At 36.4% G+C, this 12,174-nt stretch overlaps 1 long non-coding RNA gene across 1 annotated transcript in view; it reads right to left on the minus strand.

Annotated features, from left to right (window-relative positions):
• Window positions 1-4,646: 4,646 nt before the first annotated feature.
• LOC133639210 (uncharacterized) overlaps window positions 4,647-12,174 on the minus strand; it is a 104,400-nt gene continuing 96,872 nt past the window's right edge. The window contains exon 4 of the long non-coding RNA XR_009823753.1: window positions 4,647-4,771. This is a non-coding gene — a long non-coding RNA (uncharacterized LOC133639210). The remainder of the gene's footprint in view (window positions 4,772-12,174) is intronic.

The raw sequence follows: 12,174 nt of genomic DNA on the forward strand, positions 1-12,174 counted from the left end.
CGACTAGTGGAATATTTTAACTGTACATTCACGCCAAGTGTCTGCTTTCAAAAAGACGCGCCGTTGTCGCAGGAATTAGACAGAGCCACGGGAAAAAAATGTAATACAATAGCTATATCGATCAACATGGTTGCCACTTAATAACAACATTAACACTAAACATAAGTTAGTTAAGCGTTAAGGCTTTATTTAACTTGTTTTTATCAATGAGGATTAGGGATTAAGCGTTTTTAAAAATTGCATTAAAAAAACACATTTAATATAATATAATAATAATATAATAATAATATAATATATTATTATATATATAATATATATATATATATATATATATATTATATTATATATATATATAATATAATAATAAATATAATATAATAATAATATAATAATCTTGCAAAAGAAAAAAAAAATATCATTTACATAATTGTATTTCATATTTATTATAGTTTTTTTGTTTTTTTAAATAGATGTGTTTGAGAAGGGAGGCAGGCTATGTTTTGATTGTCAAACATGAATTGTCTGTGACGTCCAGCACAGACATGCGCACACAACATTTGACTCCTCTGCATGAAAAATTAATGAGTGCGAGGCTTTTAAACCTCCATCAAAAAAAAAAAAAAAAAAAAAATCCCACATGCTTTTAATTCATATCATCACGAGGGGTGAAAGGCAGATGAGACAGTAAGAAACACGAATCCCTTATTTCGATCATGATTGGGGAACACTGCAAAAAGTCAGTGTTCAAAAACAAGAAAAAAAAATACAAAAATGAGGGGTGTTTTGTTTGAAATAAGCAAAATTATCTGCCAATAGAACAAGAAAATTCGGCTTGTCAAGACTTTCCAAAACAAGTAAAGTTAGCTAACAGCAATGAACCCCAAAATACCTTAAAATAAGTATATTCTCACTAATAACAAGTGCACTTTTCTTGGTAGAAAAAAAAAAAGAGACCTTTTTGCTCAATATGTTGAAAAATATTCTTAAATGAAGTAAATGCTAGTGCCATTATCTTGACATAATGATATGCATACATCATGATTGGGTTTTTTTACGCTTGAAGTAAGAAATTACTACTTAAAAAAATTAGTTTTATACTTGTGAGTGTTGATGACACAGCTTTGCAACAGTTTTCAAGCATGTTTTACTCAATATAGCTCATCAAATCTCAGCAACAAGCTGTAATATCTTACTGAGATCATTTAGGACCAAAACCCTTAAAACAAGTAAAACACTCTAACATAAAATCTGCTTAGGGAGAAGAATTATCTTATCAGACAAAAAATAAGCAAATATCACCCTTATTTGAGATATTTCATCTTACTTCGATTTCAGTTTTTTTCTCAGTGAAGGTGTGATTATCGAGGTCATGCTGTGAACGTCACCACGGACATGCAAAATACAAAAAAAAAAAGAAAAAAGATGTCAATACAAAACCAAAATGGATGTTTTAAGTAGAGTATTGTATGACAGAAATAATGCCTTCATAATACACCTTATATGCCTTTAATACACTAGCACTTTGAGGTTGTTTACTCAATGTAAAGTGATTTTTACAAATACAATCTATTATTATTATTATTATTATTATGTAAGCCGGTGATTCTCAAACTGCGAAACGCGGGTTCCATCTCGTGGTACGCCAAAGAATCCCTTAATGAAACATTCAAACACAGTGTTGCTCCTGTTCAAACGGTGTGTGGCCAAAAATATTAAATATACTTGTAAAAAAAAATTAAAAAAAATAAAATATGCCTTGCTTTTAATTAATACGTAGGCCTACTATGCTACTGTTATGTAATAATGGTCATTATGGTGGTACTTACAGTGTTTTCTGAGGTGGCCCTTGGTAAAAAAAAGTTTGAGAACCACTGATATAAGCTATATTATTCATCAAAAACATACCGTATTTTCCGGACTATTTCTATTTTCATCCAAAAGGTGCACCGGATTATAAGGCGCATTTAATGGGTAATATTATTATTTTTTTTTTCTAAATGTAAAATACTTCCTTGTGGTCTACATAACATGTGATGGTGGTTATTTGCTCAAAATGTTGCATAGATGATGTTTTACAGATCATCTTCAAGTCGCTTTCTGACAGTCTCTTCAGGATGCGCCGTTTTGTGGGCGGGTCTTATTTACGTGGCTCACCTTCGACAGCGTCTTCTCCCCGTCATCTTTGTTGTAGCGGTGTAGCGTGCAAGGACGAGAGTGGAAGAAGTGTCAAAAGATGGCGCTAACTGTTTTAATGACATTCAGACTTTACTTCAATCAATAACGGAGCAGCATCTCCTCATCCGTGGCTCACTAGTGCAACAACAACGCCGGAAATGTGTCCCGTGAAAAACCGTAACTCTCTAAGAACTAAAGTTCCTTGGGTGAATAATGTAAACTCACTACACCGGTATGTTTTAGTGCTTTCATGGCGAGTTTACTGACAGATATAAGTAAGAACTTTACACTACTTTATATTAGAAATGGCAACAGCGGAGGATGAATGTCCCATAACAAGAAGATAGAGAAAAAGAAGAAGCTTATCAATTGCGGTGTCGGCACGGACTACAAAGGCGGATGCGCGCAAATTTTCAGGACTTTTCGGACTATAAGTCGCAGTTTTTATGCGGCTTATACTAAGGAGCGACTTGTGTGTGAAATTATTAACACATTAGCGTAAAATATCAAATAATATTATTTAGCTCATTCACGTAAGAGACTAGACGTATAAGATTTCATGGGATTTAGCGATTAGGAGTGACAGATTGTTTGGTAAACGTATAGCATGTTCTATATGTTATAGTTATTTGAATGACTCTTACCATAATATGTTACGTTAACATACCAGGCACCTTCTCAGTTGGTTATTTATGCCTCATATAACGTACACTTATTCAGCCTGTTGTTCACTATTCTTTATTTATTTTAAATTGCCTTTCAAATGTCTATTCTTGGTGTTGGATTTTATCAAATACATTTCCCCCAAAAATGCGACTTATACTCCAGTGCGACTTACATATGTTTTTTTCCTTCTTTATTATGCATTTTCGGCCGGTGCGACTTATACTCCGGTGCGACTTATACTCCGAAAAATACGGTATGCAGATCCAAAATACAGATCAGCAGGTACCAGAAGGTAAGAAAAGTTGCTTTTGCATAATATTGCGAAACAAAACACCAGATAATATGTCTTACCTTATGCACACACCATAATAATACTCCTATGTTGAAGCACAGTACAATCCATCAAGCGGTGCGGCTTCATAGCTTACCAAAGTCCTACTAAAACATTTTGACAGATTTTTGAGCGCCGTGTGTAATGTTTTATATTTTCAATGGAACATATAAAAATATTGGTATTGTTTACTTGAGTCATATTGCAGTTTACACGTATCTCTTATGTGTGACTGCCATCATATTGCAACCTACACGTATCTCTTATGTGTGACTGCCATCATATTGCAATCTACACGTATCTCTTATGTGTGACTGCCATCATATTGCAATCTACACGTATCTCTTATGTGTGACTGCCATCATATTGCAATCTACACGTATCTCTTATGTGTGACTGCCATCATATCGCAGTCAACACGTATCTTTTATGTGTGACTGCCATCTACTGGTCACACTTACACTACCGTTCAAAAGTTTGGGGTCACATTGAAATGTCCTTATTTTTGAAGGAAAAGCACTGTACTTTTCAATGAAGATAACTTTAAACTAGTCTTAACTTTAAAGAAATACACTCTATACATTGCTAATGTGGTAAATGACTATTCGAGCTGCAAATGTCTGGTTTTTGCTGCAATATCTACATAGGTGTATAGAGGCCCATTTCCAGCAACTATCACTCCAGTGTTCTAATGGTACAATGTGTTTGCTCATTGGCTCAGAAGGCTAATTGATGATTAGAAAACCCTTGTGCAATCATGTTCACACATCTGAAAACAGTTTAGCTCGTTACAGAAGCTACAAAACTGACCTTCTTTTGAGCAGATTGAGTTTCTGGAGCATCACATTTGTGGGGTCAATTAAACGCTCAAAATGGCCAGAAAAAGAGAACTTTCATCTGAAACTCGACAGTCTATTCTTGTTCTTAGAAATGAAGGCTATTCCGCAAAATTGTTTGGGTGACCCCAAACTTTTGAACGGTAGTGTATCATTTCACCATGTACCAAATAAAATAGCTTCGAGGTCGGTTAGCACAACCAGAATTACTCCGTAGATTAGGCGCACCGGGTTAAAAGGCGCACTGCCTTATAGTCCGAAAAGAACGGGAATGTTGTTTTGCTGTTGTTCATCTACAGTACATGTACAACGGGGCAGTCAATATATTCTTTTTAAGGGAAATTTAAAATCAAACGCGGATGAACGTGCGGTTTTGAGTGCCGCGTTAGCTTGGCGTGTCAAACCTCGCCGCCTACCAACATGGCCGCCCTTTCATGTGGGTAATCGCATGAGCTGTCAGCGCAATAGGTGTTCATCCAGTCACACGGCGTGGGCGCATTGTGACCTCACCCACAAAAAATATGGCGTCAAAGCGGCCTCAGCCATCAAATATTTAAAAGCAGACAGGTTTTTTTTTAAATTTTTTATTCATTTATTGTTATTAATGAAGCGGCAGGGGTTGCCTCGCCAGCACGGGCGGCCACGTTGCCGTGGTTCTGAGCGAGCGGCCTGTGAGAGATTGGACCCTAATGAGAAGGTGCTGGAGCTGTCCAGTGGATGTGTGTGTTCATTGGGGCTCGGACAGGCGGGCTCTGTTGACGAGCTATTCATCACACACACACACACACACACACACACACATGCTGCCTTCAGTTTATACAGACGGGGATCATTTACATAAAGTCCTTAAGGCAAATAACTGTTGGGGGCTCTAATTTATATCTGATGGAAAATTAGCCGTCATTATGCGCGCCATTAGCCGCGTCTTTAATGTGCTTCTAAAGCGCCATTTGTCAAGCGCCTTGTTAATATCCTTCAAGTCTTTAAAGTTGAGAGCTCATTAAAGGCGGCTGTGCTGCCATTTCATACAAAAAAAAAAAGAAGAAGAAAAAAAAATCCTCAGGAGAGGACAATGCATTGGAAAGTTTTGTTTGAAAAACATTCACATTGTACGACAAAATGGCAAATATGATGTTTTTTTCTTTCTTTGCCTCAGTATAAACATTAAAATAGACTAAATTACTATCAAAACAACAGTAAAATCCGAAAATGTGAAAAAACGTAATGTGGAAAAAATTAATTAGAATAATTATCGTCCAATAAAAAGCATGCATCTTGTGAGAATGATATATTTTTAAGTGTTCTTTTTTTAATCCATAGTCATGTTTAAAGCAGCTAGTATTTTCCCTTCTCGTGACCTTCTTATGACCGCTAGTAAACTCTTTGTTTTGTCTTCAGAGCTCCTGTTATGTCAGCTCACAGAGCTGTTTTGGCCAGTTCCTTATCTGTTTTGAAGAAGCAGCAGTGCTCCTTTCTGGACGAGAGGGGCTATTTTCGCTCTACATAAGCTGGCTCTTTTTGTTTGGATTTAGATAGTGCTTACACCAAGAATCGATCCAATAAAAAAACTTTTTGTTGCAGGTTTGCCCCAGTACAAACATTAGAGGCCTACTGATATTAAATGTTTTATTCAAACGGGGATAGCAGATCCATTCTATGTGTCATACTTGCTCATTTCGCGATATTGCCATATTTTTGCTGAAAGGATTTAGTAGAGAACATCGACGATAAAGTTCGCAACTTTTGGTCGCTGATAAAAAAAAAGCCTTGCCTGTACCGGAAGTAGCGTGACGTCAACAGAGGAAGGACTCCTCAAAATTTCCCATTGTTTTCAACGCAGCTAGAGTGATTCGGACCGAGAAAGCGACGATTACCCCATTAATTTGAGCGAGGATGAAAGATTCGTGGATGAGGAACGTTAGAGTGAAGGACTAGAATGCAGTGCAAGACATATCTTTTTTCGCTCTGACCGTAACTTAGGTTCAAGCTGGCTCATTGGATTCCACACTCTCTCCTTTTTTCTATTGTGGATCACGGATTTGTATTTTAAACCACCTCGGATACTATATCCTCTTGAAAATGAGAGCCGAGAACGCGAAATGGACATTCACAGTGACCTTTATCTCCACGACAATACATCGGTGAAGCTCTTTAGCTACTGGGCTAACGTGGTAGCATCGGGCTCAAATGCAGATAGAAACAAAATAAATAAATCCCTGACTGGAAGGATAGACAGAAGATCAACAATACTATTAAACCATGGACATGTAAATACACGGTTAATTCTTTCCAGCTTGGCGAAGCTTAACAATGCTGTTGCTAACGACGCCATTGAAGCTAACTTAGCAACGGAACCTCACAGAGCTATGATAAAAACATTATCTCTCCACCTATGCCAGCCAGCCCTCATCTGCTCATCAACACCCGTGCTCACCTGCGTTCCAGCGATCGACGGAAGGACGAAGGACTTCACCCGATCATCCGTGCGGTTGCCGTCTAGCGTGTCTGCTATCCAAGTAAGTCCTCCTGTTTGTGTTGCTACAGCCAGCCGCTAATACACCGATCCCACCTACAACTTTCTTCTTTGCAGTCTCCATTGTTCATTAAACAAATTGCAAAAGATTCACCAACACAGATGTCCAGAATACTGTGGAATTTTGAAATGAAAACAGAGCTTTTTTGTATTGTATTTAATGGGGTACCAATACTTCCGTATCAATTGTTGACGTCACGCGCATACGTCATCATACAGAGACGTTTTCAGCCGGATATTTCCAGGGAAATTAAAAATTGCACTTTATAAATTAACCCGCCCGTATTGGCATGTGTTGCAATGTTAAGATTTCATCATTGATATATAAACTATCAGACTGCGTGGTCGGTAGTAGTGGCTTTCAGTAGGCCTTTAAAATAGACTAAATTACTATCAACACAAGAGTAAAATCAGTCTTTGCTCCCTTACCTAAAATGTAATGTGAAAAAAATAAATTATAATAATTATTGTCCAATAAAAAGCATGCATCTTCTGAGAATAAGATATTTTTAAGCGTTCTTTTTTTAATCCATAGTCATGTTTAAAACAGCTAGTAGTTTCCCATGTAGTGTGTCTTCTTTTGACCTCCTTGCTTTTATCTTATGTCCGCTAGTAAACTCTTTGTTTCCTGTTATGTCGGCTCACAGAGCTGTTCTGGCCAGTTCCTTATCTGTTTTGAAGAAGCAGCTGCGCTCCTTTCTGGGCGAGAGGGGCTGTTGTCACTCTTCATAAGCTGACTCTTTTTGTTTGGATTCAGACCTCTTCTTGCTGATGCTCTTGTCGCATTGTAAGAGCTGGTCTCCTAAAGCTTTAGTAAAAAAATAAATAATATTGTATAACTCTGTCTCTGGGGTCCTTTTTACTCAACTCATATGTCATCCAAAAGAACTCGAGAGTGACCAGTGTGTTTTATTCCCTGAGAGAAAGACTGGTCGAACGCAACAATCTCCAGATGTTGTTTCCTTTAGCCACATACTGTATGTCAAATGTTGTTAATTTCAGAGAGCGACATTTTGGAGACATCATTTTTACTGAAGAGCTAAAATATATCAGTCCACAAAAAAAAAAACAGTAAATTCTGATTACTTAATTGTATTCTACTGGTTAGCTCAGTTCGTAAAGAAAAGCTAAGAGCGTGCTAAATGCTAACAACTTACGTTATAACTTCCTGCTTGTAATGACCTCCCAAAAAAATGTGTAGTTTATTTCGGGTATAAAAAAACAATGTTGAGACAGTGACAATTTTCTAAAGATTTGAATAACGTAATACTATTGATTCAAAGTTAAAGGCATCAAACGAATGGATGTAGATGCTAACGTGTGCGTGGTATAAGCTTCCTGTTTGGAAAAACACATTTTTTCGGAAAACAACAAAAAGTTGATGTCGGTTTGATAGGCGAAAAAAACCCTGAAATAAAATAGTAAATTTAGATATCTCAATTGTATTTTATGTCCATAAAGAAAAGCTAAGAGCAGGCCAAATGCTAACAGCTGACGCCCATGTTGTTAAAATAATATTTGTGTGTATGAAAACAATGTCAGGACAGCAACAATTTGTTAAAGAAATCCAGTTTGAATAATGTGAATTTATGCTATTGATTCAAAGTTAAAAGGCATGTTTTGGCCAGTTCCTTATCTGTTTTGAAGAAGCAGCTGCGCTCCTTTCTGGGCGAGAGGGGCTATTTTCGCTCTGCATAAACTGACTCTTTTTGTTTGGATTTAGATAGTGCTAACACCAATAATCGATCCAATAAAAAACATATTTTTTTCAAACATAAAAATATTATTTTTATTGGGGATAATTTTTGCGCAAACCAATTTTTTAATATTGTACAAAGTTTGTCTGTGTAGTTTATTTCGGGTATAAAAAAACAATGTTGAGACAGTGACACATTTCTAAAGATTTGAATAACGTAACACTATTGATTCAAAGTTAAAGGCATCAAACGAATGGATGTAGGTGCTAACGTGTGCGTGGTATAAGCTTCCTGTTTGGAAAAACACTTTTTTTCGGAAAACAACAAAAAGTTGATGAACAGCATCGGTTTGATTGGCGAAAAAAACCCTGAAATAAAATAGTAAATTTAGATATCTCAATTGTATTTTATGTCCATAAAGAAAAGCTAAGAGCAGGCCAAATGCTAACAGCTGACGCCCATGTTGTTAAAATAATATTTGTGTGTATGAAAACAATGTCAGGACAGCAACAATTTGTTAAAGAAATCCAGTTTGAATAATGTGAATTTATGCTATTGATTCAAAGTCAAAAGGCATGTTTTGGCCAGTTCCTTATCTGTTTTGAAGAAGCAGCTGCGCTCCTTTCTGGGCGAGAGGGGCTATTTTCGTTCTACATAAACTGACTCTTTTTGTTTGGATTTAAATAGTGCTAACACCAAGAATCGATCCAATAAAAAACTTTTTTTTTTTCCAAACATAAAAATATTACTTTTATTGGGGATAATTTTTGCGCAAAGCAACTTTTTTAATATTGTACAAAGTTTGCACGAGCCCTAAACACAACTTTAAAGAGTGTCTCCACCAGCGCTAACACAAATGTGGGCTGTGTCCTGGCTGGTCCGCCATTATTCCAGAAAGCCATAGTAGGTCATACCGTGGCTTTAACGGTTTATTTACATTACAATCGCAGCACTCGTGCGTCTCTTTTGGAATGATTTGCATTAAAAGTAATCCGCTGCAAACTCGCATGACGGCTAACGCTATAGTTCTCGCTTTGTTATTGGTTTAAACTCCGGCGTCCTTACCCCCCGCTTCCTCTCTCATCCTGGCCTCGCTGCGGCAGATTCCTCCAGGCTAAAGCAATAAAGGCAGTAATTAGAATGCTAAAGACAGATGTAAATAAAGGGAATGAGACAGTGGTGAGGGATGAGGCGTTCGAGGTCACACACTCTCATCAAAAAAAAAAAAAAGGGGGAAAAAAAAAAAAAAAAGCCAGTTGGTAGCAAATGACACAACGCTGCGCGCCAGAGGGGCCCCCGGGCGACCACTGCAAAACCAGTAAGCCACTAAATTATGTCCGCCGACACACACACACCAACATTCTAAACCAGGGCTGTCCAAAGTGCGGCCCGCTTGCCATTTGCAGTCCGTGGCTAATTTGTTTTAACATTCTGTGCCACAGTCATTAGCATTCTAATATTAGCATGCTAGCTTTTTTTTTGTGTGCAAATTTTGCAGGAATAAACCGGAGCATCAAATATTTTGTTACTTGACAAATGCTACCTGTTAGCATGCAATGTTAGCATGCTGTATTTTTGAGCTATTTTTGTAGGTATACAAAAATGTTTTAGTACTTGATGCACGCTAAGCATTTTAACTATTTTTCAGATGTTCACCTGAAAATAATATATTTTTGTAGTTCGTATTATAGCATGCTAACAATAGCATGCTAGCTTTTTAGCAGGTATACACCCCTGCCTCATATATTTTAGTATTTCACCAATTTTAACCGTAAGCATGCTATTGTTAGCATTTTAGCATGGTACTGTTACCATGCTAGCTTTTTTTTTTAGCTTATTTTGCTGGTATACACCTATTAGTCATATTTTGTGTTACTTGACAAATTTTACCCGTTAGCATGTAAGCATACAATGTTAGCACGCTGTATTTTTTCAAGCTAATTTTGTAGGTATACACCTGAGTCATGTTTTAGCATTTGATGCATGCTAAGCATTTTAACTATTTTTCACATGTTCACCTGAAAATAATATATTTTTGTAGTTCGTATTATAGCATGCTAACAATAGCATGCTAGCTTTTTAGCAGGTATACACCCCTGCCTCATATATTTTAGTATTTCACCAATTTTAACCGTAAGCATGCTATTGTTAGCATTTTAGCATGTTACTGTTACCATGCTAGCTTTTTTTTTAGCTTATTTTGCTGGTATACACCTATTAGTCATATTTTGTGTTACTTGACTAATTTTACCCGTTAGCATGTAAGCATACAATGTTAGCATGCTGTATTTTTTCAAGCTAATTTTGTAGGTATACACCTGAGTCATGTTTTAGCATTTGATGCATGCTAAGCATTTTAACTATTTTTCACATGTTCACCTGAGAATATATTTTCGTAGTTCGTATTATAGCAAATTTTACCTGTTAGCATGTAAGCATGCGATGTTAGCATGCTGTGTTTTTTTAGCAAAGTTTGTAGGTATACACCTGAGTCATGTTTTAGCACTTGACGAATGCTAAACATTTTAAACTATTTTTCAGATGTGCACCTCAGAGTAATATATTTTCGTATTTGACACATGCTAGTTAGTATTTTAGCATGCTAACATTAGCATGCTAGCCTTTTAGCAGGTATACCGCACTGCGTCATCTTTTTTTAATATTTCACTAATTTTAATCGTAAGCATGCTATTGTTAGCATTTTAGCATGGTACTGTTACCATGCTAGCTTTTTTTTTTAAACTTATTTTGCAGGTATACACCTATTAGTCATATTTTTTGTTACTTGACAAATGTTACCTGTTAGCATGTAAGCATGCAATGTTAGCATGCTGTATTTTTTTTTAGCTAATTTTGTAGGAATACACCTGAGCCATATTTCAGCAGTTGATGAATGCTAAAATGTTTTAACTATTTTTCAGATGTGCACCTCAGAGTAATATATTTTTGTATTTGACACATGCTAGTTAGCATTTTAGCATACTGCTAGAAGGTATACACCACTGCGTCATATATTTTAGTATTTCACCAATTTTAACCGTAAGCATGCTATTGTTAGCATTTTAGCATGGTACTGTTAGCATGCTTGGGGTTTTTTTTAGCTTACTTTGCTGGTATACACCTATTAGTCATATTTTGTGTTACTTGACAAATTTTACCTGTTAGCATGTAAGCATGCAATGTTAGCATGCTGTATTTTTGAGCAAATTTTCCATTTCACATTCAACATATTCCACTCATCCTGGGCATTCAAACTATAATATTTCTAAGTTCTAAAAAATTCCAGGAATTGCCTGAAATCCCGTTTTTTCAAACCCTTTTTTTCTGTTGACTACTCCTTCCACATTTGTCAACCCACTTCAACCGTTCCACCGTCAAAACATTCCTCTTAATCAGGACCAAAAAACGAAGTTGTTTTTTGAACCGGAACAATTCCCAGTCTTCCCGAAATTCCAGGAATTCCATAATACCATTTCTCAATTAAAAATGTTACTACTTCAACATTTCTCAACCGATTGGAAAAATTCCAACACCAACCATTTAAAAACTCATTCAGAACATTCACATTTGTTTAGCATTTTCCAAAAAAAATCACGCTTTTCCCCAAATTTCCAGGAAGTTCCCATTGAAATGAACAGGACATTTTTCCAAGTTGCACAATTCCCACATTTTTCAGCCTATTCAAACCATTCCAACATCAACACATTCCACTCATCCTGGACATTCAAACTAACACTTTCCCAAGTTCCAAACCAAATTCCGGTTTTCCTGGAAATTCTTACTCTTCAACATTCAAACTATTCTTACATTCATACTACATTCGCTCAGCATTTCAGTTCAACTTCAGCATTGGAGCATTCACACGCAATTCCTTCAGGAAATTGCCTCATCTGGTATGTTTTTAAAAACTGTTAACCTATTCGTCAAGACACCAAT

The sequence above is a fragment of the Entelurus aequoreus genome, linkage group LG22, assembly GCF_033978785.1.
Source record: "Entelurus aequoreus isolate RoL-2023_Sb linkage group LG22, RoL_Eaeq_v1.1, whole genome shotgun sequence".
NCBI classification, from domain to species: Eukaryota; Metazoa; Chordata; class Actinopteri; order Syngnathiformes; family Syngnathidae; genus Entelurus; species Entelurus aequoreus.